This window comes from Anser brachyrhynchus (assembly GCF_964034855.1).
Source record: "Anser brachyrhynchus genome assembly, chromosome: 2".
Lineage (NCBI taxonomy): Eukaryota > Metazoa > Chordata > Aves > Anseriformes > Anatidae > Anser > Anser brachyrhynchus.
The window spans coordinates 149646154-149670944 of record NC_137695.1 but is presented as its reverse complement, the minus strand read 5'-3'; the positions used below and the strand labels follow the sequence as shown (position 1 = coordinate 149670944).

Sequence of the window (24791 nt, the reverse complement as noted above, 5' to 3'; positions counted from 1 at the left end):
CAAGGGAAAATGTGTGTTATATTTATGTACGTGTTGCCGCTGCAGTAAAAGCACAGGCCTTGCTGTGCAGTATTTTCAAGAGTTGAAACCTCGGTAATAATACTGGACTTGTACTTCCAATGTGTATGCCTTCTTTAAGGGTGATGATGTGAGGTCACCGCTGCCATCCAGATTGGCAGCAGTGGAAAAAAACATCCTCTGTCATGCTAGATCCCCTGACCTGTACGTATCTCCTCCCTTCTGCTGATGGCAGCAGCTCAGCTGTGTACCAAAGCTTAGCTACTGAGTCACTGGAACCGAAGCATCCAAACAGTGAGTTATTGGAAAGCTATTTGCAATGAATAGTGATTCAATGACCCAAATTTGATGTCTTTTTCACATGAATTTGAGAAGAATCTGATTATTGTTCTGTTTTCCCAGAAAGATTTTCACATTTCACACTCGTGTTTTCCAGGAACAGGAGGCAGCAGAGCAGCCACACAGTGCAGGATGCACTTCTTGGCAATTTCCAAAGTGCTGTGAGCAGAATATGCCAAGAATCTTGTTTCTAAACATCCACTAAATGTCCTCTGCCTCTGTAAAAGTCTCTAAGGCCCCTTTTCCTGAAAGCTAGAAAACTTTTTTGTACACATAAGTGTATAAAAACTGCCTGTGTGCAAACTTGGGCCTTTTGATTGATCTGAGGAAGCCATCCAGACAGCTCCTTAGGCTGAAACTCATTTTCCCCCTTTCCCCCCAGACCTTCAGTCACCAAGCCAGTCAGCCCATCTGCTGTCAGAGGTTGAAACTCCATCCCCTACTTGTCATTTTGGCAGCAGTCTCATTACTCTGAGCCCTCCATGGCATGGCTTTCTGTTAGGAGGGATTCAGTCTTATCTGAGTGAGCATTGTCAGAAGGAATGCAAGATAGAAAGCAATGAGCAGAACCAGATTCTGCCCAAATACAGTGCTCTTTTCAGATTTTCTGGAGACTTGCATTGAATTAATAATACCTGATTTCATAATGGCTTTCAGGCTGCTATCGCAAAGAGTTCACCCATAGCGGATGAGCACTGGTAACTTGCAGATGACTTGGTCATTTAGTGGCACGAGCAGAACAGAACTGGGGCTTCCTGATTAACGCCACCTGATATAACTTAACAGGAGGGCAAATCCTGCCCTGTGGTTTGCCTAGCTCTTATGTGCAGCATGGTACAAGATAATTAGTGGGGGGTGATAGTTTACATGTGACAATTGTTGGGATAGGTCTTGGGCATCAGGCCTGTTTTTTCATTTCATATCTGTCTGGTACCCAGCAGACCATGTTTTCTGTGACCAAAGTTAATGTTAGTGGTAACAATATCATCATGATTCAGAACAGCCTCTGCATTTTCTGGCCTGTTACTTCTTCTGCAGAGTAAATATCTAATCACAATAAAAGTGAATAAAGATGAAGTCTGCATGGAGCAAAGGTAAGGTCTGGACTATCAGTCTCGGATGGAAGACGAAAAATACGATCTACTCTTTTGGTAGTCTGAATTATAATCCCACTGAGCACAGCCAGGAACTGTAGTAAATTCAGACGTCCAGAGTATAGCCATAGACTCGAGTGTGTGCATATTGTTAAACACTGTCTGACAGCAGAGAATGTTTTCCTTACTTGACTGGGAGAAATATTATCCTGGCTGCCTCTTTTATTTTTTTTAACTAGAACAGGGAAATGTAAACAGCACAGGCCATGAATACATGTGTCTGGAAGCTATAGAGCAAATGAGTGAGCTGTAACAAGGGGGTAAAAAGAGGTGACTTCTTATGGTAGCAGACTGCAAGATGTGGGCTATAGATGTTGTGTCAACAGAGTTGGGGAGTGCTTGCAGACATCTTGAGCAGAATTCGTCTCCAGTATAGGAACAAGGAGCCAGCTACCTTCCCTTGTAGTCAACTCAGAAAAACAGTGATTCCTACACAGGATCCCTAATACAGACATCTGCATTGACTAGAAAGACAGTTATGGACAGCCAGCACATCTGTAGTTAGAGCATATACTTCATTCGTGCGTTTATTGCTGCTCATACTCCAGTGGGGATACAGGCCACCGTGTCCATAAATAAATAAATAAATAAATAAATAAATTGTTCTCAGGGTGGTCATTCAGTGTTGACGTCTAATAGACTAGAAATTGAGAGGGGAGGGAAGCTGAGCTGATCATCAAGGTGGATTTATTTTAAAGTGAAGAGATGGAAGTGTGTGAAGAGGTTAAGTGTGAAAGGTGACAGAACAGCTTGAATGAAAATAGGAGGGCAGTTGTAAGAGCATAACACATAAGAAGGGATTTGGTCGCTGGGGCAGCAGGTATAAAGAAAAGCTCTGATGAAGTATGAAGCTAAACAGAACTTGATGCAAATCAAAAGAATGAATGTACCAAATTCTTTCTTTTAAATCCCTTACAGAGTCTGCTGAAGAGCCTTCATGGATAAAGGCCGGTGGGGTCTGGTGGTACATGCTGGCTCCTGAAGGTCAGAGCAGGCAGGCTCAAGAGCTGAGACAGATGATGGGGAAAGCCCAGCCTTCTGCACTTTATGAGAGGTTGCAGTGAAAGTTAGGGTGGGCAGAGCTCCCTTCTCTCTCAGACCATCACTTCTCAGGAGAAAGTAGCACATGACCTGTCTCTTCATCCATGCTGGAAGAATATTTCAGAACGAGGAGGGTGGTGCTGACTTGCCTGACTTATGCTGGTTTTCTCAGCATTCCTGCAATGCTTAGGGAAGGGCTTCCTTGCTCCCGACCATTCCATTTCAGATGGTGTTTGAGAACTTTATTGACAGTCTGGACAAAGCTGGGGCAAGGTGGTGATGGGGACTGTCTGGGAGAGGCTGCTCTGGGCAGTAGCCTGTTGTAGTGTCCCTGCAGGATGGGGTGAGCTGTTTCCCTGTCTGTACTAAAAGACTGCCAGTTTTCCCTGAGGAAATAGAAGGATGTCTCTCACCAGAAATCTTTCCGAGCTGCGTGAGACAGAAGCAGCTGTGTGGGGGAAGGCATCAGACGGGAGAAAGTCCTCAAGTTGTTTCTGACTTGTGAACATCTTGGTTCTTATGACCATGCAAGCTGCTGAAATGTGAGTTCCCTTTTGAGTCTGAATTTGGAGTGAACTGACCGGCTGACAGTGTGATAGGCTAAAAAATGGTGGTGGGAAGGGACCTCCAGAGGTCACCGGTTGTCTCTGTCATGCCCCTCACATTTCCAAGGACACTCTGAACTGATAGGTTGTGTACTAGTATCTACAGTTGGAATTGAAGCCCAGTAATGGCCCCAAATTATTTTGATGTTTCCCTGTCATCCATATAAACGTAATTGTGGTACCTAGACATCCTTCAAAGGGACTTGTCAAGGATCAGGTGAGAAGTCTGTGGAAGAGCAGGGATTTGAACAAAGTATCCCAAGTTTCAGCCTGTGTGCATGTGGTGGTTTTACCGCGCTAAGCAGCTGAACACCACAACCGCTCTCTCACTCCCCCTCCTTAGAAGAGGAGGGGAAGAAGTAAAGGAAAGAACAACTCACGGGTTGAGATAAGGATAATTTAATTAAAGGGAAAAAAATAATTATTAAGGAAAGATTATTATTAATTAAACAATTTAACTAAAGGGAAATAAGGGAAAGGGGAAAAGGGAGGGGGAAAGGGAAGAAACAAAACAAAACAAGTAAAGGCTGTGTGGAAGTGCAGAGGAAAGAAATTACTCTCTACTTCCCACAAATGAGCGATGCTTGACCACGTCCTTGAAGCAGGGCCTCAACGCACGTAGCCGGTGTTCGGGAGGAGGACAGACGTTTTCGCAACGAGAGCCCGCCCCTCCCCTCTTCTTCCTTTCTCCACCTTTTATTGCTGAGTGTGACATCATATGGTATGGAATATCCCTTTGGTTGGTTTAGGTCAGCTGCCCTGGTGATGTTTCTTCCTCACTTTTTTGCCCACCCCCTAGGAGGGTTAGAGAGAGTCCTGATGCTGTGCTGGCACTGCCCAGCAGCAGACACAACCCCGGTGTGATAGCACTGCTGTTCTAGCTACAAGTGCAGAGCACAGCACTGTATGGGCTGCTGCAGGGAAAGTTAACGTCCCAGCCAGGCCCAGTACAGTGCAACCAAAGAGCCCTGCACTGTAGCAACATTAACGGTACCGGAACATGGAAGAGCACGGAACGAGGGCTTTCTTTTTCTCCAGTGAGCTACATGCCTGGCTTCACTGCCTTCCTGGTTTGCCTGAGGGAGGTCACCCCACAAGGAAGGCAGTGGGACCTGTTACAGTTGGGCATTAATTAGTTTGGCTTAAAGACCTGAGGCACACAGGCTGGCTGCAGAGGAAATAAGCTCCCGGAGTGAAGTCAGGGTGGCTTTCCAAGGACAGGGCTGGCCAGCTGGTCTGTCAATATGGGACCTGCTTCACACTTGTCTTGGCTGCACAAACTGCTTTGCAGCCCAGAAAGTGATGTCCTGATGTGGAAAGGTTGTCTGTGTTCCTGTTATTGTCGTGGTTGCATTCCTTGAGTTTTCTCCACGCATTGAATTACACGGAAGGCATCAATTTGGGCTAACATCAGAAATTACTTGGACCACATGAATTCTGAGACACTAAGCAAACTATCTTTATCACTAGGGTGAATATACGCTTCCTGTGTCATAGGAAGGAATTAAGGCCAAAAAAAAGTGAACAATGGGTAAAGGGCAGCTTTGCCTCTGCCTTTATCCCCCATCTTCATCAAAGCAGCTGGAAACACTTAATTTAACCACTTATTTAAGAAATACACTTGTAAAAAGTGATTTAGCAACCAGCTAAATAGAAGGAATGTGGTTAAAAATTAATCCAGGTAGTTTACACATACAAAACTGGCAATTCGTCTCAAACAACCTTTAAAACACTGGCATCCTCTAATGTTATTGGTCACTCGGAAACCACAGAATTATTCTGGAAGTGGTAACTTAAAACAGAATTGCATGTTCTGCATGAACATTTGCTCACCTGTTGAGGTCCTTATCAGTCTGTGGCAGCTTGAGTCAAATATAATCCACAGCAGATTGAAACTTCAGAGCATCCTACGTTTATGAACCTGATGGGAGGGATTTTGGAGCTGTGAATCAATGTGAATTTGAACTCCTTGGGCTCAATGAAATGGGTAAGAGAGAGCATGATGCTAACAGATGCTGTTGCTGGAGCAACAACAAAGCACCAAGAGGATGTGGAGAAAGGGCTTTCTGATGCTTCTAAGATGAGTTTTCTGAATAAGAAACTTATACATGTGCAGTGATCAGCCAGACCTGTTAGTACTGTTTTACTTGCTTTGTCTGCAGCTGCTCTCAGGACGGCACAACCCCCACTGCAGCCCTGGAGCGATTCCTCCTGCAGTCTTACAGGAGGGAAGACCTGAAATCTCTTCCCTCCATCAGTCAAATAAACGTGCTAGCTTTTTGTGAAGGGATGCATAATTTTAAAGAATCGTAAACCATGGCAACTCTCTTTGTGTTGTACGGTTTAGTAGTGAGGGAGGCCAGAACCCTCTAAAGATACTCCTTTTGCTGTCCTGCTCTGGCCTTCCTCTTCTTCCTTTCTGAATGTCATGCTTAGAAGCTGGAAAAGCTGTTAGAGGGCAGGGAAAAAAACAGTGTTTTTCAGGTCTTTGCATTGCTGTGGTGATTTATGCATAGGGTTATCTATGGGAGCTTCAGAGAGTAGCAATTACAGATCTCCGGTCATCAACTTGGTTCTCCAAAGGACATGAGCTCCCATTAGAAATGGTGACAGCTACCAAGCACTGTCTTTCATGGAGCATCTGCAGTTGCTTCAGAAGTCCAAAGGTTTTACTAAATATAGGCTATATTAAAATTTTTATTTCTATTTCTTGATCTGTTGCAAAGTAACATCAGGACTTGTCCCAGGGAGCTCCCTTTGCTGGGAGGGGAAGAAGGACCTGCACTGCCACAGAGCCGGTGGGGCTGGCTCCAGCACCCCGCTGGGTCTCCCCACACAAATGCCATCATCTGCTGGTGGTGGAGGGGCTGGCTAGCAGAAGGGGAGCTTGTGCGAGTGCAGCGTGCTCCAGTTTCTCGCCTGCATGCTCTGTGCTGGGAGGCTTCCAAGTGGCAGGTCTTCAAGAAGCTCAAGGACTTGTGCTGCACCCCATGGGGTATAATGCAGAGTGTTATAGCTGAGGGTGCACAGAGCTCACAGACTTCTGCAGCATTGCTGCAGCGAGGATCGATCCCATGTGCAGGGAAAATGGGAGCTGTCTGCTGTGCTTTTGCTGTTTAGGAGGGAAAATAACTGACAGATGTGGCCGTAAGAGTGTGGCCCTATGCACAGCTGACGTAAAGGGCAGCGGGAAGATAATAGAGGTTATTTGTTTTACCTGGGAAATGAGCTGAGTTAAACCAGAAAGAATGATGCCATGAGCAATCATGGGCAGCATTTTCCCTGAAATTACATTGAGGTTTTATAACAACTGCTATTGAGCTTCATACTGTTATGAGGCTGGTTCAAACAGTGGGCTGGCTGGTAATCAGGGGCTGCTATCGCCCAAAGCTGGTCCCATCATCAATGCTGTGATGGTGCAGTCATCAGTGCAGGCAGCCGTGGTGCTTTGGGTAAGAACAGCTCCAGGATTTAGCCTGTGCAGATTCCTTGTAATCATGGTATAGACTAGCCCCAAACTGCATACAAAACCCCAAATCCCAGACTTGTGTTTTGCTTTGGCTCCTGCCATCCCAAGTATTCAACAACAGCCCTTACCTGTATGGGTCTAGAACTAATGCAAAATGGCACGATGTTTTTAAAGCAAGGAAATGGAGCATTTCATTTGAAACAACCAGCTGAAGTTACAAAAAAAAAAAAAAAGTTCAAAATTGTTGACTGCTTAGCAGGCAATTAAAGAAGAAAAAAAAGTTGTTTATTAGATAATCTCATTTAAATAAAAACACCAAGGAGACCAAGTAATTTACTGACACCAATATAGGCAATTTGTTTGCTCATTTCCACTGATTTGTCTCGTCTTAAATATCTGGAATGATGCTTACCATCCCTTTGCATGAAGTCTGTAAAATACCTTATGTATAGTGCAAGCTTTAGCACAGAGGCTCTAACATGAAAATAATCTCTAACCGCCTTGAACAATCTAACCTTCCCCAGGCAGGCAGACTAACTGATGATCTCCTCCTTAATCAAGTCAGGATGTATTTTGTAATACATATGGCATTTCCATGGGCCAAGGAACATGAAAAGTGGTCTCTAACTCTTGTCACTGTTGGACTATAGAAAGATTTCTTTATTAAGCCATATAACTTAAGTATTTACTAGGGAAATTGCTGTGCTCTGTAGAAGTTTTCAAAAAGAAGTAAAACCATTTTCATGTAGGGTGGCTTGTGAATGCTGATCCAGTCTGTCCTGGTCTATCCACTGATGTCTTTGCATTTGGGGTTGGGAATCCTCAGGTTGTTTTAAAGACAGGATTCACCTTCACTGTTGAGATTTGGCACATGAAAGTATGAAAAGCCACAAGGCGTGGACCTATGACCTCTATGGAAGCTTTCATCTGCCATAATCAGATGAGAGATTGCAGAAGGAGTATCTTCCATAAGGTCACCTATGGAAAAAGCTCATGTGAAACCTTTGTGCTTTTCTGTCTGTCTGTCTACAGTCTGAATTCTCTCAGGCATTGCCTCAGGTAGCCCAGAGAAGTGCCCATAGCCAAGGAATTGCCTGCTCTGTAGAAAAGGTGGTCCCAAATGCAGTCCATCAGAAGGCAGCCATGAAGATGTTACTTTTTCCCTGTACCACAGGAAGGGGGGTAGTTTACAATTTCCCCGTATGAAACAAACTGTTGTACAACCTGAAATACAAAATATAAATCTGAACATAAACGACCGAGAAGTGCTAGGTAAGTGTTTCATAGCATTTCTGTAGCTTTACATGAACCAAAAGGTAAGTCCATGCTGCAAATCCCCCCACCATTTGTTTAATACATTAATTTATTCTTTCTAAATGAATTAACGCACCTTGACACTGTGATAACAATAACGTATGATATATTTTATATCAGCTTTAAACTCTCAGGCAACTTTGCAAACTTTACATGAATTCTCTCTTTTTTTTTTTTTTCTCCCCACAGAGGACAGATCACATTTGTCTTGTTTGACAAAGTAGAAGATTGAGATGCCCTGATGTCTCTATGTTTAAGCTTGCAATGTGCAGAGTGACTTCATGCTCCCGTCTTCAATATTGGCTTCAGCAAAGCCTAAATACCTCTTCCAATCTCAATCTAAATTATTTGGTGAAGGAAGTGTGAGGAGTCACTCTGATGACTAGTTCCTGAATTCAGAAACACCTGGAATCCAGCCTTGAGCTTGGGTCTGTTGTTGGACCATGGCTGAGAAGAGACTTAAAAGAGAGTTGCGACTTGATGGTGCTGTGGGAATAAGCATTAACACCACTTAGGGCTTCTTAGGACTAAAAAAAAAAATAAAATCTTGAGTAATTGATCTTCACAGCACATCTGAAAAGGTGAGAGACTATTTGCCAGTCTGAGAGAAGGGGAAAACTGAGCTGTGCTCATTTACCTCATATCATACAGATGTTTCAGAGCCCAATACAACCTTAATTTCCCGTGCCTTACCCTTGAGACCACTATTCAATTACAAAGGTTACTATTCAGCTACATTCATTTTGCTGGCCTTCTGTACAATTTTCTTATTTTTTTGGCAAATATCTGGCCAGAAACATTTTCCGGGAAGAAATGTAAAACTCCATGGCACCCGGAGCCAAACTCTCTGAACTCCATTTCCAGAACTGGCCGCAGGAGTCTGGCAGAGAGTTCAGCGGGAGCACGACAGTGCTGATATTTCAGTTACCGTAGGTTTGCAATAAATAATCAAAGCATAAAAAAGTGGTTTAAATGTAAATGAAGCTCTGTCTTAATACAATTATGCAACTTAAGATGCCAAACAACTTTGCCGCTGTAGCCCTGAAATAACAATATATCATCTACTGTGTTATGTACTTGCCTTGCACTCCTGAAATATATTTAGAAGTCAGCCAAGATCTGGAAAGAAACATATATTCCTTCAGAATACCTCCTGAGCCAGAATGAAGCTTAGCACCCCTGACTACACAAGTAGCAGTTGTCTTATTCTTTAAAAAAATAAAAATAGAAATAATAATTTAAAAAATCAGATTGGCAATGGTTTTGCTCAAAGCTCCTGACCAAACCAGGAATCAGCATGCTGCTGATGGTGCATATACCTGTCCATATAAATGTATATACATCATGCAAACTAACCAGCTCAGTTCCCCAAAATCCTTTAGTAGAGATCAATTAGTCAATGTATCATGAACATGCATTGGATAGGAATATGAGTAGTGGCTGCTGGGTTTTTCAGGAGGTGCATGTAATTCATTTTTTGATAAGCTTTGAACAAACTGTGACCGATCAAAACATTCAATTACATTATAGAGAAAAATGTCTGTGCTGTTTGTGCATGTTAAATATCTCTAAGCACATATTGTAAATAGGGGAAAACAGATTTTATTCTGAAATGCCCCCTAAATAGGTTCTGTAGGTGTTCTGTTGCTACATATAAATGATACAGGAGTGATTCTTAAGTGAAGGTCGTTATTGATTTAGAGAAAATATGCACATTTAGAATTCATTCCTATTGAATAAATGAATAGTTAAAAGATTCAGATCTGTCAAAACTGAAGTTGTTCCCAGGAGAACATTGGCCTTGTTAGGTGTTTCAATTTTAAAAGACCTGGTGACATTTTAACAAAAAAAGGCTTTTTTTATGGTTCAAAGTGTTTTTTTAATTATTTAAGCTAATATTTTTGGCAAATACAATATAACGTCAAGCCAAAGTATCTTCCACTGACATCAAGCTTTTTGACTCGTAGTTTCAAGCTTCCAAGATTTTGACTTCTTTTCCTGATCTAGAAATTAGGAAAGCCTTAAAAATCACTTTTTATCCCCAAGACGGGAAAGACATAGGATAAGATTTTCATTAATCACAAAAGCAGTGGTTTGGGGGGTTCATCTTCCTGACAGCCTACAACACTAACACCTTTTGGGGGGCAGTTAGATCTGTTACAAATACTCTCAGCTGTCCAGCAGTGGCTGTGGTGTTTGTACCTTAATAATTGTGCGTGATCTGGGGTTGTTCAGTATTTTATCATCCTTCCACACTGTTACTGAAATCCTGTGGATATCGTTTAGCCAGCCTATTACTGCAAAGTAGATGTTTTCTGATATTGCTTAATGGGCAAAACAAAGCAGCTGAATTACACAGAGCAGTGTAATGAGGTGGTAAATACGCTCATCAGGTTTTGTCTTCATAGGCATCGGAAGGTAATTGCATCCAAGAGGAGTGTCAAAGAACTGTTTTTTGGCCAGGCTACTCAGCGCATGGGTTGTTGAGAGACCCCCCCCCAAATGCTGTTCACATTCTTGCGTAGGCTAATTGCCTCAGCCAGGAGCATCCAGATGATACCATCCTATAAGCACAATTAGGATTGATTTGACGATTGTTTCTGCCCATATCTAAATGCAGATTTAGCCATTATAATTAGAATCATAGAATCATAGAATCATAGAATATCCTGAGTTGGAAGGGACCCTTAAGGATCATCAAGTCCAACTCTTGATACCGCACAGGTCTACCCAAAAGTTCAGACCATGTGACTAAGTGCACAGTCCAATCTCTTCTTAAATTCAGACAGGCTCGGTGCAGTGACCACTTCCCTGGGGAGCCTGTTCCAGTGTGCAACCACCCTCTCTGTGAAGAACCCCCTCCTGATGTCGAGCCTAAATTTCCCCTGCCTCAGCTTAACCCCGTTCCCGCGGGTCCTGTCACTGGTGTTAATGGAGAAAAGGTCTCCTGCCTCTCGACACCCCCTTACGAGGAGCTTTAAGTTCTGCAATAAAAGGAGCTGGATGGAGCATTAGGTGAAGCAGTGGTTACAGCAATGTATACCCAGGCTTTGGTTATATTAGACTCATGAAAGGATACTGCAGCAACCAGAGTTTTTCGGGGGTTGACTTCAAAGAGGTGCTGACAAATTTTCATAACCTTTATGACAACCAAACCTCTGTGCTTTTACAGATCTGTCCCACAGACCAGGAGAAAATGAGTCGGACAGATCCTCCAGGTGCCAGTCTAGTCCAGAGGGTGTGGAAAGATGAATTTCCTCTGAAAAGAGCTGTGAGAATGGGAACCCGGCCTCCCTGCCTCATCTGTGACTGAAGCAGCTGAAAGCTGTTGGACTCACACACCAGTGAGGCAGCACTGCTGGTCAGTGCCTGCCTGTGCTCAATGTGGTGCCTGGTTCTTGGGTTTGGGGTGCTTTGGGGTGCCTGAGGGCAACAGCAACAGCAGAGGAGCCAACTTCAGCTACAAAAACCCTGCACTGACCCGAACTGGTCTCTTCTCCTTACAATAGGATTGAGGGGGCACCTGGGGCTTGGGGCGGCTCGGAGAGCTGATGAGGCTGGTGGGGGATGAACTGAAAGCTTTCCACTCCGAAGGGCTGTGGGGGGAGTCCCATAGCATTATGGGACTGTCTGGTTGATAACTAATAAGTTTCTGATACATTTGGCTATTGCTTTTCCTTGCTTTTAATTTACTGGTGTCCTTCCACAGAAGAAAGAGATTGATCTGTGATTCTCTGTAGATGTGCCTAAGCAGGCCTCCACCCTTCCAAAACACTCCCCTGGTCAAAACATCCTTCATCGATGCCTGGGACTCTGAAGGAAAGCACTCAGTATCTCTCGTGGTTACTTGCTGCGCTTGGCCTAGCTTCACGTCCTATGCAGAGAGCACTCAGTGTTATTCCTCTGCACGTTGAATCCCTCAGCAGGTCAGCGTGAGCAGAGGCCTACAGCCAGCCCTGCCCCAGTTTGTTGAAGCTCCGTGTTCAGCAATGAGCTCCTGCCTCGGGCAGATCACAGCCTTGAGGTCATTCTCCCATATGACGTCTCTACATTGGGAGGTGTGTACGTAGGCTAGTGGTGTGCCAGAATGTTCTCCCTGCTGTCTAGAAGGGCAGTCTGCTTTTACAAAGATTTTTTCTTCCCCTTTTCCTGCAAGGCAAAGGGCCAGAAGAATATCAGCAGCCTGATGGAGCCAACATCTCCCTCTCAAAGCATGTGCTGGGTATTCCTCAACGTGTCAGGAAGGTCCCTGTGCTCTCGGTGGTGGGAATTACTGTCAGCCGTTGTCCCCCACAGGCCATGCAAACAGGGCTGTGGAGCAGGGCCCAGTCCACCAAGTGCCCCAGGCAACCTGCAGCACATCTCTGGGATCAGGGCCCCCTTTCTTGGGATTAAGGTTTGGGAAATGTTTCTTATGTCATTGGCATTTACAGGTCTGGTTGCAAATTAGGACAAGAGGGAATGGCCTCAAGTTGTGCCAGAGGAGGTTCAGGTTTTAAATGAGAAGACATTTCTTCTCAGAAAGAGCAGTCAGGCATTGGGACGGGTTGCCCAGGGAGGTGGTGGAGTCACCGTCCCTGGGGGTGTTCAATGAAAGGTTGGACGTGGTGCTTAGGGACATGGTTCAGTGGGTGACATTGGTGGTAGGGGGGTGGTTGGACCAGATGATCTTGGAGGTCTTTTCCAACCCTAATGATTCTGTGATTCTGTGAAAATGAAAAATGGTAGCTGAAACTGCTTCACTTCTTCTCTTCCTGTTTGTAAGCAAAAGCCACCCTCTGCATGAAAAGCAGCTGGTGAAAAGGAAACCTCTGAACTGAAGGTGTTCCCGCTTGACCCGAGACCAACAGCTAGCCATTCTGAGATGCCAGGCTGGTAAACCAGTGACAAGCTCCATGCTCATCCTCTGCCTAACTCCATTAAGGTACAGCCTACAGATTCATTCATAGCACAGGAATCATTTCAGTTGCCTTTGACCTTCTGTAATTTTAGAGATAGCCAAGAGGGGCAGATAAGCACATCTGGAGGGACCATCATCCCATCTGCTATATGCATTGCTTTTAGAGCAGCAATTATCCGATACCTATGTTTTCAGGAGAAATGGGTCCCATATGCAGACTGGGAACATAAACTGCAGGGTGAAATGTTGCCCATCTTCATTTTCATGGTTTCTTGGAAGTCTGACTTTTAGGTAGATATTTGTCTTTCTTCACCACTCTGTCTCCTCTAGGCTTTCCATTATATTGGCAGTGGTATCAGTACTGTCAATAGGTCAAGAACGCTGACCTCAGTGATGCTAATGTAGATAGGCTCACACCAGCTGTGCTGCTGGCTCCATATCTTATTGACTATCTGCCAGGCTTAAATCTGCGAATATAACTTATGCAGATGGTTATTCCTGTTTGCTTTACTCTCGTGCATAAGGGTTGTGGGATCAAGCCTGTTATCTACTGTGCTATATTACAAGAGACTGATATTGATGGAGCAGATGTAGCAGCTGGCATGGGCTTTGCAAGACTCTGATAACACTCCTACCAGGTTTGCTCTGTCCTACTCAGCCCACCAGCATCACTGACGTCCTTGTGGGCTGCCAGACGCAGCCTGAGTTGTGCCAACAGCATGCTGAACTGCTGCCAAGGGATGCTAAACCTGTTTGCTGGTGAGCTATGCCTCCTGCACTTTGCAGGTGGTGGCCAGCTCAGATTTGCACGCACGTAGGAACAAAACAGCTTTTCAGATAAAACCCCAATTTACCTTCACTCCTTTGCCCAGCCTGTGAGGATGGCAGTAGAGCTCTTCTAGGGCTCAGTTTTCAGGTGTAAAACGGCTTGTGACTGGGCTAGTGCTGGGCACAGAGGGAGGACAGTGTCAAGCTCCATAAACAAAGATGGAAAGGAGGTGTTGGCCCCAAATTCAGCGTTTCTGTGGAGCCTAAGGCCACAGCTGCAGGACGCAGCACTATCACTTTTCCAGGAAGACCAGGCAGAAATGGCTGGAAGGAGGTGATACAAACCATCAGAGAGCCAAGACCTCGCTGGTACTCAGCTGAAAACAATGACAAATTACCTTCTGAGGCAGGGTCAGGGTTCACTGAATCCATTAATTTTCATGTGTTTCTCAGCACTTCCAAAAAGTCACCTTCTTTCTCTACTCATATGGCAGATGACTGCGCATTGGCAGGGAGAAAAGGAAGCCTGCTGGTGAAATAACTCACTAATTTTAAGAGCATGGCCTGGCAGGACCAACAAAGTAAAAACAGACGATAGCAGCCAAAATGTCTTCCCACGTCAATACTCTGCAATCAGCTCTGTTGCATAAAAACCTCAGGCTTTTGTGGGAATGTAATCCAACAAAACACATTCCAAATGAATAAATCAGCTTTCCCTGATGTTAAGCTATGTGCAGAGTGGTGCTGAAGCATTCAGGGTAGCTATGGTGACAGTATCTTCCTGCTACCAAAGTAATACACTGGAATTAGAAAAATATTTGTGAATAACCAATGAATGTGCACCCAAAAGAGTTTGTAGAAGAAAGGGTTGCAAAGTTGCTGGACACAAGTTTTTATAATAACATTATTTGTATGTTGTGGTTAAGTTCAGAAAGCAGCCCAAAAGATTACATGCCTGATTTGCTTGGGGGGAAGTAACTGGGCTTAGGTGAAAGCTTTTTGTCATTTGTAAAGACTAAGGTTTATCTCTGCTTGCACAATTTTCAGCTCCTTTGAAAGCATTCTGCTGAACTTTTCACCCAGCTGGTGTTTGCTCACAGTCTGGATGGTCATGGGCAGAGCTGCCTTGTTCTTCTCACTGCTGCAGGGACCTGTCCTACGCAGACCTCCAGAGGTCTTGGAGAGGATGAGTAGTTGAGGGACGGTAATTACCGTGTGGTGGTGAGCAGCCACAAGACTTCCGAGATGAGTTTGTTTTCTGTTCTATGTCCCCAAAGCAAATTTCTAACATGAACTCCATTGCACATCAGGAAATTCACAGTTTGCGTTGTGTTTTCCTTCAAGTCACCCAACCCACCCACAACCACTCCATTAGGAGATCCAGAAGTGTTTCCACGTTCTCACTGAGCTGTGTTGCTATTCAACAGCCATGAGTACAGTAATATTTATCCTCATATGAATTTGTCAGCATTTTGGGGAACGATATTCACATTTTGATGTTAACCTCTTTGAATTTAGCAGACACACAGGCTGTGTACCTTACCTGGTAGCTCATAGTATCTTGAGAAACTGTTCTTGCTAAGCTTGCTGAAACTTTCCATAACAAAGTAAGAGAAAATATATAACAGGAGACATTTGTAGAAAACCATGAAACTTTGGAGTCTGAAAGTAGACCTGCACATTGAAAGAGAGAGAAAAGCACTAATAAATAAGCAAAATTGTCCTCCAGATCCCTGCTCAGAAAACTGGAGCCCTTTAAAGAGCCAGGAGGTGTTGCATTGGGTACAACTGTGCCATACGTCTTCCCTTCCTGATGCGAGTCATCACAAAGCTCTTGCGAAGACCATTTTTATAGGAAGACTACAGATCGCATCCACACATTCACAGGGCTCCATGAGGCTCTTGGTTTTCCGAGGAGTTTGTGCATTGTCATTGCGTGAATCCTGGCTGCATAAAAAGGCAAGTTCTCCTCTCTTCTGGTGCAGGTGCGCGGTGTAACTCTCCTTCCTTCTCATCTGGAGGGCTCCTCAAGGGAAAAAAAAAAAAAAAAAAAAGGAAATTAAAGCTTCTGATTCTACAGGCACCAAGTACTGCAGTGATATTTGCCATTAACAGCTGTGGCAGACCATGCAGTTCCCCTCCCCAGAGCCTCAGCTGGTTCTTGTGCCTGCTCCACAGCTGGTGTCTGGAAGTCAGCAGATGGCTTGTCCCTCCGTCTCCAGCAATAATATAATCAATAGAACCATTTGCTGGGCAGCTACCAGCCTGTTCCTGCAACCTTTCTACTGGTCATTGAAATTGCCAAAGGCACACACCACGATCATCCAGCAGCTGCTCCGTTAATAGCGTATGCTTTCCTTGCTGTAGGACACGTTGTTATGTCTGATATGTTTCTTCATTTCCAAAGGAAATGAGAGTCTGGTAGGAGCTCAGGAAATAAAGTCAGCACAGTAACACTGCCAGTATGAGTATGTTGGTTTGGAGGAAAAGGTCCTTGCCTGAAGCCTTTGAAAATATTATATTTTCCTGTGTCACTAGGGAATAGCCATCACTGGTGTCAGTGATACACCTGCAGGCCTGCAGCGTTGTCCAACAGAAGTTTGTAAAATCAAGGGTTGAACAGAGAAAGTAAATAGGGACAGATGTTGATTGCCTCTTCCCAGCACAAATGAGAAGCGGTATGTAGCAGGTTCAAATGTAACACCACAGAGACTTCTTCCTGCAACCTACAGCTAAATGCTTGGACTCGCCGCAGGGTGTTATGAACACTAAGATTTTTATGGGAAAAGGTTGGGAAAGATTACATGGGAAAAATTTTACTTGGGATTTTACATGGGACAACTGATTTTGTGAAGATGCCCAGCTTACTCCACAAGATTTTCTGGATCAGAAACACCAATCGTTTCTTTCTTTACCTAGAATCTAGTGGGATGAGCTGAGAACACTGCTGGAGCGTCATCAGTATCATCCCTTTTCTCCAGCATCCCAGGAGACCCGTCACCCTGCCATTCCCACTGCAGACACGTCCCAGGAGTATGGGCTGCCCATGCAACAGGGAACCAAAAGTGAAGCTCTCCGTAGGAAAAAAAAAGGATGACATTGGGAGTATTTCACCAGTTTACTCTAGGTGAGCTTTTTGGTTTGATTGTACCTGCTGCTGCTGGTATCAAATGGAGTGCTGACTCCTGAATTTGGTCCACTTTTTCTCTGAGTGTCCTGGGCCTTGTACTTAGCAGTTTTACTCCGTGCCTTGCTAAGAAAGGTTAGATTGTGTGGTTATTATTAGCATGCATTCAGGCTCTTAGCAGTGGTAGGACACAAGCAGCAGCACAACATGTAAGGACATCTGGTAATGTGACCTTTTGTTTGTGCCAGGGTATGGGCATGAGTTCACAGATACAGAAAGTACCTTAGACCTTTCTTCCCTCCCTTATTCTATTTACAACCTGAGTGTATTTAGGGTATGAGGAAGTGAATCAAAGCTGACTTTATTTAGTGCTGTAGCCACAGTTCCTACTTTGACCCCATCAAATATTTTCTTGGTAGCTGGATTCCCTTGGCTCATTGATTGATCATTTGATGCTGAAATTATGCAATCACCTTATAGAATTATGCAATCATCTTATTGATTTATTGACTTTTTTTTTTTTTTTGCCTCTACAGTTAATTTTATGAAGTGATTCTTCAAATCAGTAGATGAATGCTCAGGATTTCAGTGTAGGTCTTACAGTCTTACAGAGCCCTTTTATGGTGTCACCGTAAAATTCTATGAGTGAACCCAGTATCTGTAACGTGAGCTCAGCTTGCTCATTAAGCATACTTTTCATGCTTTTTCTTTTTTAAATACAAAATGATGGTATAAAAAATGTTCATGCAGTAATAGAAAAGTAAGCAAACCAGTAGTAATATTTAGTAAGCCTATACTATCTTTCACCTCAAGATTTAAAAGTGCTTTATCAACTACTAATTAAGACAAAACCAGCAGGGTGTTACTGTAATGAGTACTGAGACATCCTACTTCATGCTGAGCTGAAAATAGTCTTGAGCATGCTAATAAGTTTCTATTGTGGATCTCCCTATGGTCACTATTAACAGGGGCTGGAATGTTATGAACAGGATGCGCAGCCAAATATTAATGTCAAGGCAAAAACTGTGGTTTACAAAGGCAATTGCAGTAGTTTCTTTTCAAATGCCTCTGAGGAAAACAAGATTTTTGATCAATTTCTATTAATGCAAATATTTATTTACCCAGCTGGGGAAAAGGATCCCCTCTTAAAATTTTGGATATAATTCATTTTCCAAACCCCATCATATTAACGTTTACAGTGTTCTCTTCTACAATCATGTGGGAGAAGCTTTTCTTTAAAATGTGTTTACACCACCAAGTGATTTCAGAAGTTCGGGTTTTAGGTAAAACACGAAATATTTAAGTTATTTATTATAACATGAGGAAGGCTAGCAAAAATTAGGAGAAAATTATTTATTAAACCCTAAAGCAGGTCTTGTTCAATATTTTCTTCATGGATCATTAGGGACATGAGTTGCTATAAAACAACTTGAGCGAAGGGGTAATAAAGGTGATACTAAATCCTTACATAGAGACAAATGAAACCTGTAGAGAAGAGCTGGTTTCTGGGTGGGTGAGACATTAACTGTGCTATAAAGAGCAAAGGTGCCATAGATATGCTTTAAAGAAAGTTTGTGTTTCTACTTTCACTGTGAGCGATGTTTTGGAGTTTTTCTGGTTGCTGGAAGTATCCTGTCCCAGTGGCATTAAACTTCAGCACCGACAACTGATAACACGGATAAGGTCACAGATTTAAGCTTCTGTGAGTATCTGCTCATAAACTAGGAAGGAGCATGAAACTTTCAGAAAAGAGATTTTAAAAGCCCTTAGTAATCACATGCTGGCAACCTTTCGGAGTTTACTCAGATCCAAGTAACTATAGCTCAATACTTGCTGTATTCATCACAAATTAAACTAGTCGTAGCCCATCAAACATGCAATTTCTGTCTAAATTACAAATAGCTACTAATGATTTCTGTTAATGAGCTTGTTGTACAATTATTAGATAGTGTCCCCAAAATACTTGATAGTTTTTTTACCCATCTGCTCAGGCAAGTCTATACTTTGATTTGGAACTTCCTATATGCAAACCATGGCCCTTCCACCCATAAAAGCCCTAGAGGTTTCTTGCTAGTCAAGGGTGTTTCTTTAGCTAGGCTTGATATATCGTTCTGGCTTGGTCTAATCATACGACATTTTTGCCATCCCTTTTACAAAGCAAATAGATTAACCAATGAGTTTCAAAATGATGAAAAATCCCTTCTGTCTTCTGATTCAACAGCAAAAGTAGACGGCTTAAGAAACCTGGAGACTGATGCCTGCTATTTTATTTTCTGCTTTCTGTTCAGCTGGGAACATTTCTCTTCTTTTGTCACTTGACAAAACAAATATGCTCCCCTCAGTACTCAGCACTTGCCTGTTTTATGTGTGTGTAGGCAACTCCCCTTGGAGTGAACACTTCATTGTCCATTTTTGGTAAGCTTTGACTTGCCCTTGCAAATCCTGAAAACTCACAAAAATGATTTGTGCTTCCTTTGTACTTGATGACATTCCTGCCTATTTTGCTTATGTTGAGCCCATCTCTTGCTTCTGTAACGTTGCTGGGGCAAACCTTGTGTATGAAATCATTGCAAACAGCACATTTATGCCAGGGCAGCCAGGCAAGCAGCACTGACTGTGGGGCTGACTGATGAAATGAATTGTTTAAACTTGCAGTAAAACATTCAATATTATTAACAATTTTTTATGTTTATGCAGGGTGAGACAGGCAATGGACATCTAAGACACTGCTTTCTGCATCTCCAGATATGTGTCATTGATGAGAAGAGGTCTCCATTCAACAGTTCCCTCTTCACTTCCAGATCCTGTGGCGTAAGTTCATGGCGCTGCGTGACAAACGTATGGACAGACACAGCGTCCCCATAAAGAGGGGGCAGAACCTCTTGGTTCAGCTCTTAAATTCTGTGCATTTCATATGGTAAAACAAAACCAAAAGAAACAACAATAAGAACAACCCCAGCATTCCTGTTTGTAAAGGCTGATTGAACCCATGGCACTTTAAGACAAATCCATTAAAGACAAAGCCTTTGATACAGGGAACAACTGAAGAGGAACCACAATTAGAAACCAACACAAGAAGCAGCCTTGGTGCACCGACCTACAGGTCAGATTCTGACTGTATAATTACAGAAAAGTCGTGTTCACTTCTTAAAATGCTCCTCACAGCACACATTATCAGCTGGCTTAGGAATCCAACAGCTGTAGGGTAAAATCTTGATGCATTTGCCTCTCCTGATACCTTTGGAGAGGCATTTTCCTCCATGTGCCTTCCTTCCATGGAAGGCATGAGGAGCTGGCAAACATGCAGACAGTGAGCATGCTGGTAGTAGAGCTCTACCGCTTTTGGCTAGAAAGGACAAGAGTTATTTAGAGGTAAGGACTCTCCCTCTGAGTATCAGGGGTAATACAGACTGGGACACCTAGGGAACTTCCTAAAGGCTCTTCTCTGTACATTTGGCTCAGTGTTTCTTTAAATGTACTTCTTAGGAAGAAAAATGAGCCTCCTGCTGTTTGCAAGAATATGGTGGCCTTAGGAGATAAAGCAGAGTTGGGAAGGTTTTCCTTCCATACACAATAAATATTTTGGACTGCATGAGTCTGAGCCAGCAACCTGAATCTCAGCTGCTTACTAATAAGATAGTGTTAGTCCACTGTAACTGTTTTTGCAATCAGTTTTCTTTGATCAGTCATAGTAACATATTCGTAACATCAATGTAGCAATCATGAGATTATTCACATCTATTTATGTGTATATATGTCTATGTATGTGTGCACGTGTGCATATTTGCAGATACACTTTTGCAAAGCATTTATATACATACATTATTTAAACTAATTTTAATATTTAAGTAAATATTAAAATGAAAGGTTTATTTTCTTTTTCTCACACATAAGCGCTCTGATTTCTCCCAGTTAGGACACCAAGATATTAAACATTTACCTCTATTCTACCTCTATTCTATCTCCACTTGCAGCTGCCCACTCTTTACCTAGGGCTCACCTCCTGGCCTGAAGGAGCAGGAATCCATCCTGAGCATGATTGAGTGCAGTGAGGCTCCAGGCAGACCCCCGTGGTCTGAGCTGTGGCTTTAGCATTATTTCCAGAGCTGATGCTGTTTAATCACCTTTCAGTCAATACTCGAAGGTTTGCTCTCTGCTTAAGCTAGGCACACACCTCAGAAGAGATATATAGAGCCATTATTTTAAAGCCAGTTGGTCACTTTTCCTTGCACAGACAAAAAAAAAAAAATAATCAGGAACAAAATGTGCTTAGGTGTTTTTGCAGATATATTTCTGAAGAGTGTAACTCAAATGCTGTGGAAACTTAAGGCAACTGGCTGGAAAACAGAGCAACTCTGTGCTGCCTTCAAAATCCCTGCGCTTTTAACTCTTTTATTAACTTTTCTGCTTCTCCAGCAGATATTGATTCTGTCAATTCTCATTTCAACCAGGCTGCACATGGGAGTAAAGTAAGGTCTGAGCAGATGGCTGACATGAAATGAACAGCAAATTATTGCACAACTGTAGGAAATTCAGTGCATTCTGCAAAGCCCTAAGTCAACATTCATTACAGATGCCAAAGCAACCAGACTCAAGCGACCCTTAAACACGTAGGAACAGACATAAAAGTATACAGCCTGAAGACTGAAATCCTTATTTCTATGAATAGAAATACTTCAGCAAGATTTCTATAGCTTGAACTTCTTGTTTCCCTTGTGAGAAAGAAATATTGTCAGCATATGTAGAGGGACCACAGAGAAATCCAAATTCTACCTGTTCCCTAGTGAAGCTAGGACAAGATTAGGCACCTGCCTTGATAACAGGAATACCTGAAATCAGCATGGACAGAATAAAAACATTTGTGCATACATAAAGGGATTTCTAGTCTTATAGTTTTGGGTCACAAGCTAATTAATAGCCGACGGGGTGGAAGGAAGCCTTCTTTCTGGGCAAATCATTGCATGACTACCCTGGGGGACAGTTCTTCAACTATCTGTCTCCTCCAAAGACAGCCTTTCTCAGAGATGGAGGACTGGACAGTGAGGGCTGTATGGGGTGGAACTGGCATGGTAGTCCCTTGATTCCTGTATGACCTGCATAAATAATGGCTCCAATGAGAAATAAAATAAAATAAAATAAAATAAAATAAAATAAAATAAAATAAAATAAAATAAAATAAAATAAAATAAAATAAAATAAAATAAAATAAAATAAAATAAAATAAAATAAAATAAAAACTGTGGTCTGCTCATCAGGAGAATATATCGTGGTTGGCATCTAGCTCAAGCAGCTATATCCCACCTGTGTAACACCCCTTTGCTCTTCTGGGTAGGAAGAGAGAGGGAGAGCATCTTTTCTGGCTGCCTGTGTTTTTTACATCTCTATATAACAAGCTGCCTGATTTCAGTGGTGACTGAAGTCTTGCCTGAGCCAGAATTTGCCTAGCAGTTGCTGAGGTTTGCAACATACTTTGAAAGCAAAAGGGTGAAAAGCGATGAATGGGGAGCAACACACTTTTTTTTTTTTTTTTGTTAACAGGAAAATTAAGAAGTTGTTGAATGGTCTGGTAGTGCAAAATCCAACTGACAGGTGTTCTGACCTGAAGTCTTCCCTGTGAGGAAAAGGTTAATTAAACATTGCAGCCATGGGTATTTTACTAAGGTGGATTAATGGACTACACTGAGTCTTGACCTCTTCCCCAACAATGCTGTATCAAATACCATTAGTCAGTAATTATTAGTACTCTTGGCCTACATTCATGCTTAGCTGTCTATGTATATTCTGTAAAACTATATCTTCTTCACTTTCAGCCCGATGAAAGATGCTTTCATTTTCAGGCAGAGCTGGATCACAGACTGAGTCATCACACTTCAAACAGAGAATGAAAGTGCCTGGGCTCAACACAGAGATCACTGCCTGTTTCCTCTAAACCTTTCTAGCCCAACAGGCACCAAAGCATCCTGTACCCATTGCAGGCTTTTAAGAGACAGGCAGAGTGATCAGGGCATGAAAAGCTGGATGGCAGCTTTAACCCTACCTATAGGTTTGCACTCCTAGGGACTGGCATGGTTCTAAGCCTGTTGGCGCTGCTATTTACCATAGCAGTTGTTAGAGCGGTCCAGGACGTGGGCGTATGTCATACCAGCGTTTCAAACAGCTACATGGATTTCTTCCCAGAGGGGAAATGAGATGGAATAGAGGATTTCCTGAGATGCAACCAGGTCTGCAAAATAGCCGCACACCTACTAGTGAACTTCCACTTTCATAGCATATGTAACACCCCATGCTCTGGAGGAAAAAAAAATGGGCCAAACTGTACATGTGCCATTTAGAAACAGAAAAAGAGAGGAGCCAGCTTACTCAGTGCTGATCTTCGTGATAATTCACCTTTTCACACACTGCAGCTTCAAAAAGTGGGGAAGGAGGCATGGGACAAATTTCCATGGCTCCTTGACTCTGACCTTTCTTTCCCTTCTGAAGAACCTACAGGGAACATAAAGTTTTCAGTAGTGGTTGGGGAGAAGATGAAGTGGGATATTTGGGAAATATTGGAGGTTTTAGCAGGAGGAGAATTTGTTTCTTTGTTGGGTTGCTCACTTTGGAAGAGATTTACACTCCCTGTTCTTGTGCTGTAAAGGAATGAACAATTAAATACAGTCCATGTGATCCCACAGGATGATCAGGTTTTATGAGGCAGGAGGTGCTTTCCAGCACTCCCACTCCTATTACCAGGGACATTGTTCAGATATGTTGGAAAGGTTGAAGTACATCGTTCAGGCCTGCTCTGGCACACAATGAACTCCAGAGGTAACCACTCAAATGCTTGTAAATATGAAGATGATTTACCATGAGGTCAAAAATAAAAGTTTAAAATAAGAGCTTAGAGATAGGCCTTCTATGAATACATTGCCATTATCAAAATCCACGGCTGGCTGTTACAGCTTACAGCAGTTAAATTTTGACACTTTGGAAGGAGAAGTGATGCACCCTGGAATGTCACTCCCACTGTTTAGCACCAGGCAGAGTTGCAGTCTGCCAGCTCTTGGGAGTGGAGCCTAGACCTCCTGACAAATAATTTTTCATGCAAACTGGGCAGACTTTGGGTTATTTGAAATACAGGGGTAAACACACATTTCAACTTCTTTGAAGCAGCAGCCACTTTGGGTTTATCTTTAATTTTTAGATTGCTTTGAAATGATCTTTGATATAACAGAGTAGTAGAGTGGATTTTTAAGCCTTTATTTCCCCAGAGACAAAGCTTATGCGATTGTATTTCCTCTCATTGTCAGTCATTTCCTCCTGGTGCTTCTCAGATTCATCTTTTTGATGAGTCTTGACAAAGATGGGGAGTCTAGTAAGTGTCAGTAAGTTTCAGACAAGCAAAGAAGAGGGAGGCCAGTCCATCTCACCACCTCGATAGAGATGCCAGTGCGAGTTCCTTGGTTTCCTGTTCAGTTTGACCAAGAGCACGGGTGTGGGCAGCACGGGTGTACTGCTTGGGGCTTCATCACTTCTCACAGTCCTGGTTTCCTTCAAGACTCAAGGAAACTAAAAATGACATTTATGTCTTGTGTTCTAGAAAGGAATCATCAAGTTCTGAGGAGCAGTTCCTTGTGCATTCAAGACACCATAAAAGAAGGATATTTCAGGCTTTTACTGCGCCCAGAGAGGTGACTTCTTGTTCCACAAGCGAGAAATGGTGCATAAGGTTAATTCGTTGTTACCCGCAACGCTGACTGCTCCCAGGCTTTTATTGCCATCATTCTGCTCACAGACCGACAATTTAACATGACTCAAACAGCAACACAACTGAGCCAGACTCATGGCCACATCTGCGGCAGTGCTGCCTCCTTTGGGTTCATCATCTGGGCGACACTGGACTACACCGAGCACTCCGTCAGCTCCCTACTCACTTTCCCAGGTCCTCCTTCAAGAAGTACAAGGGCCTCCCTTTGCCCCAGGGTGCTGTAAACCCCAGGAGCTTGCTAACAGAAAGCACACCAAAAAGACCATGATGTGGTACTTAAGTATCTCCAAACTGGTACCAAGAGGTACC

The 24791-nt window shown here is 43.1% G+C and overlaps 1 long non-coding RNA gene across 1 annotated transcript; it reads left to right on the top strand.

The window, feature by feature from the left end:
• Positions 1 to 7704: 7704 nt before the first annotated feature.
• LOC308190525 lies at positions 7705 to 24726 on the top strand. Its single transcript, XR_013947290.1, has 4 exons — positions 7705 to 8521; positions 11113 to 12864; positions 16528 to 16735; positions 19433 to 24726. It is a non-coding gene; the product is annotated as an uncharacterized lncRNA (long non-coding RNA).
• The last annotated feature ends 65 nt before the right edge of the window (positions 24727 to 24791 follow it).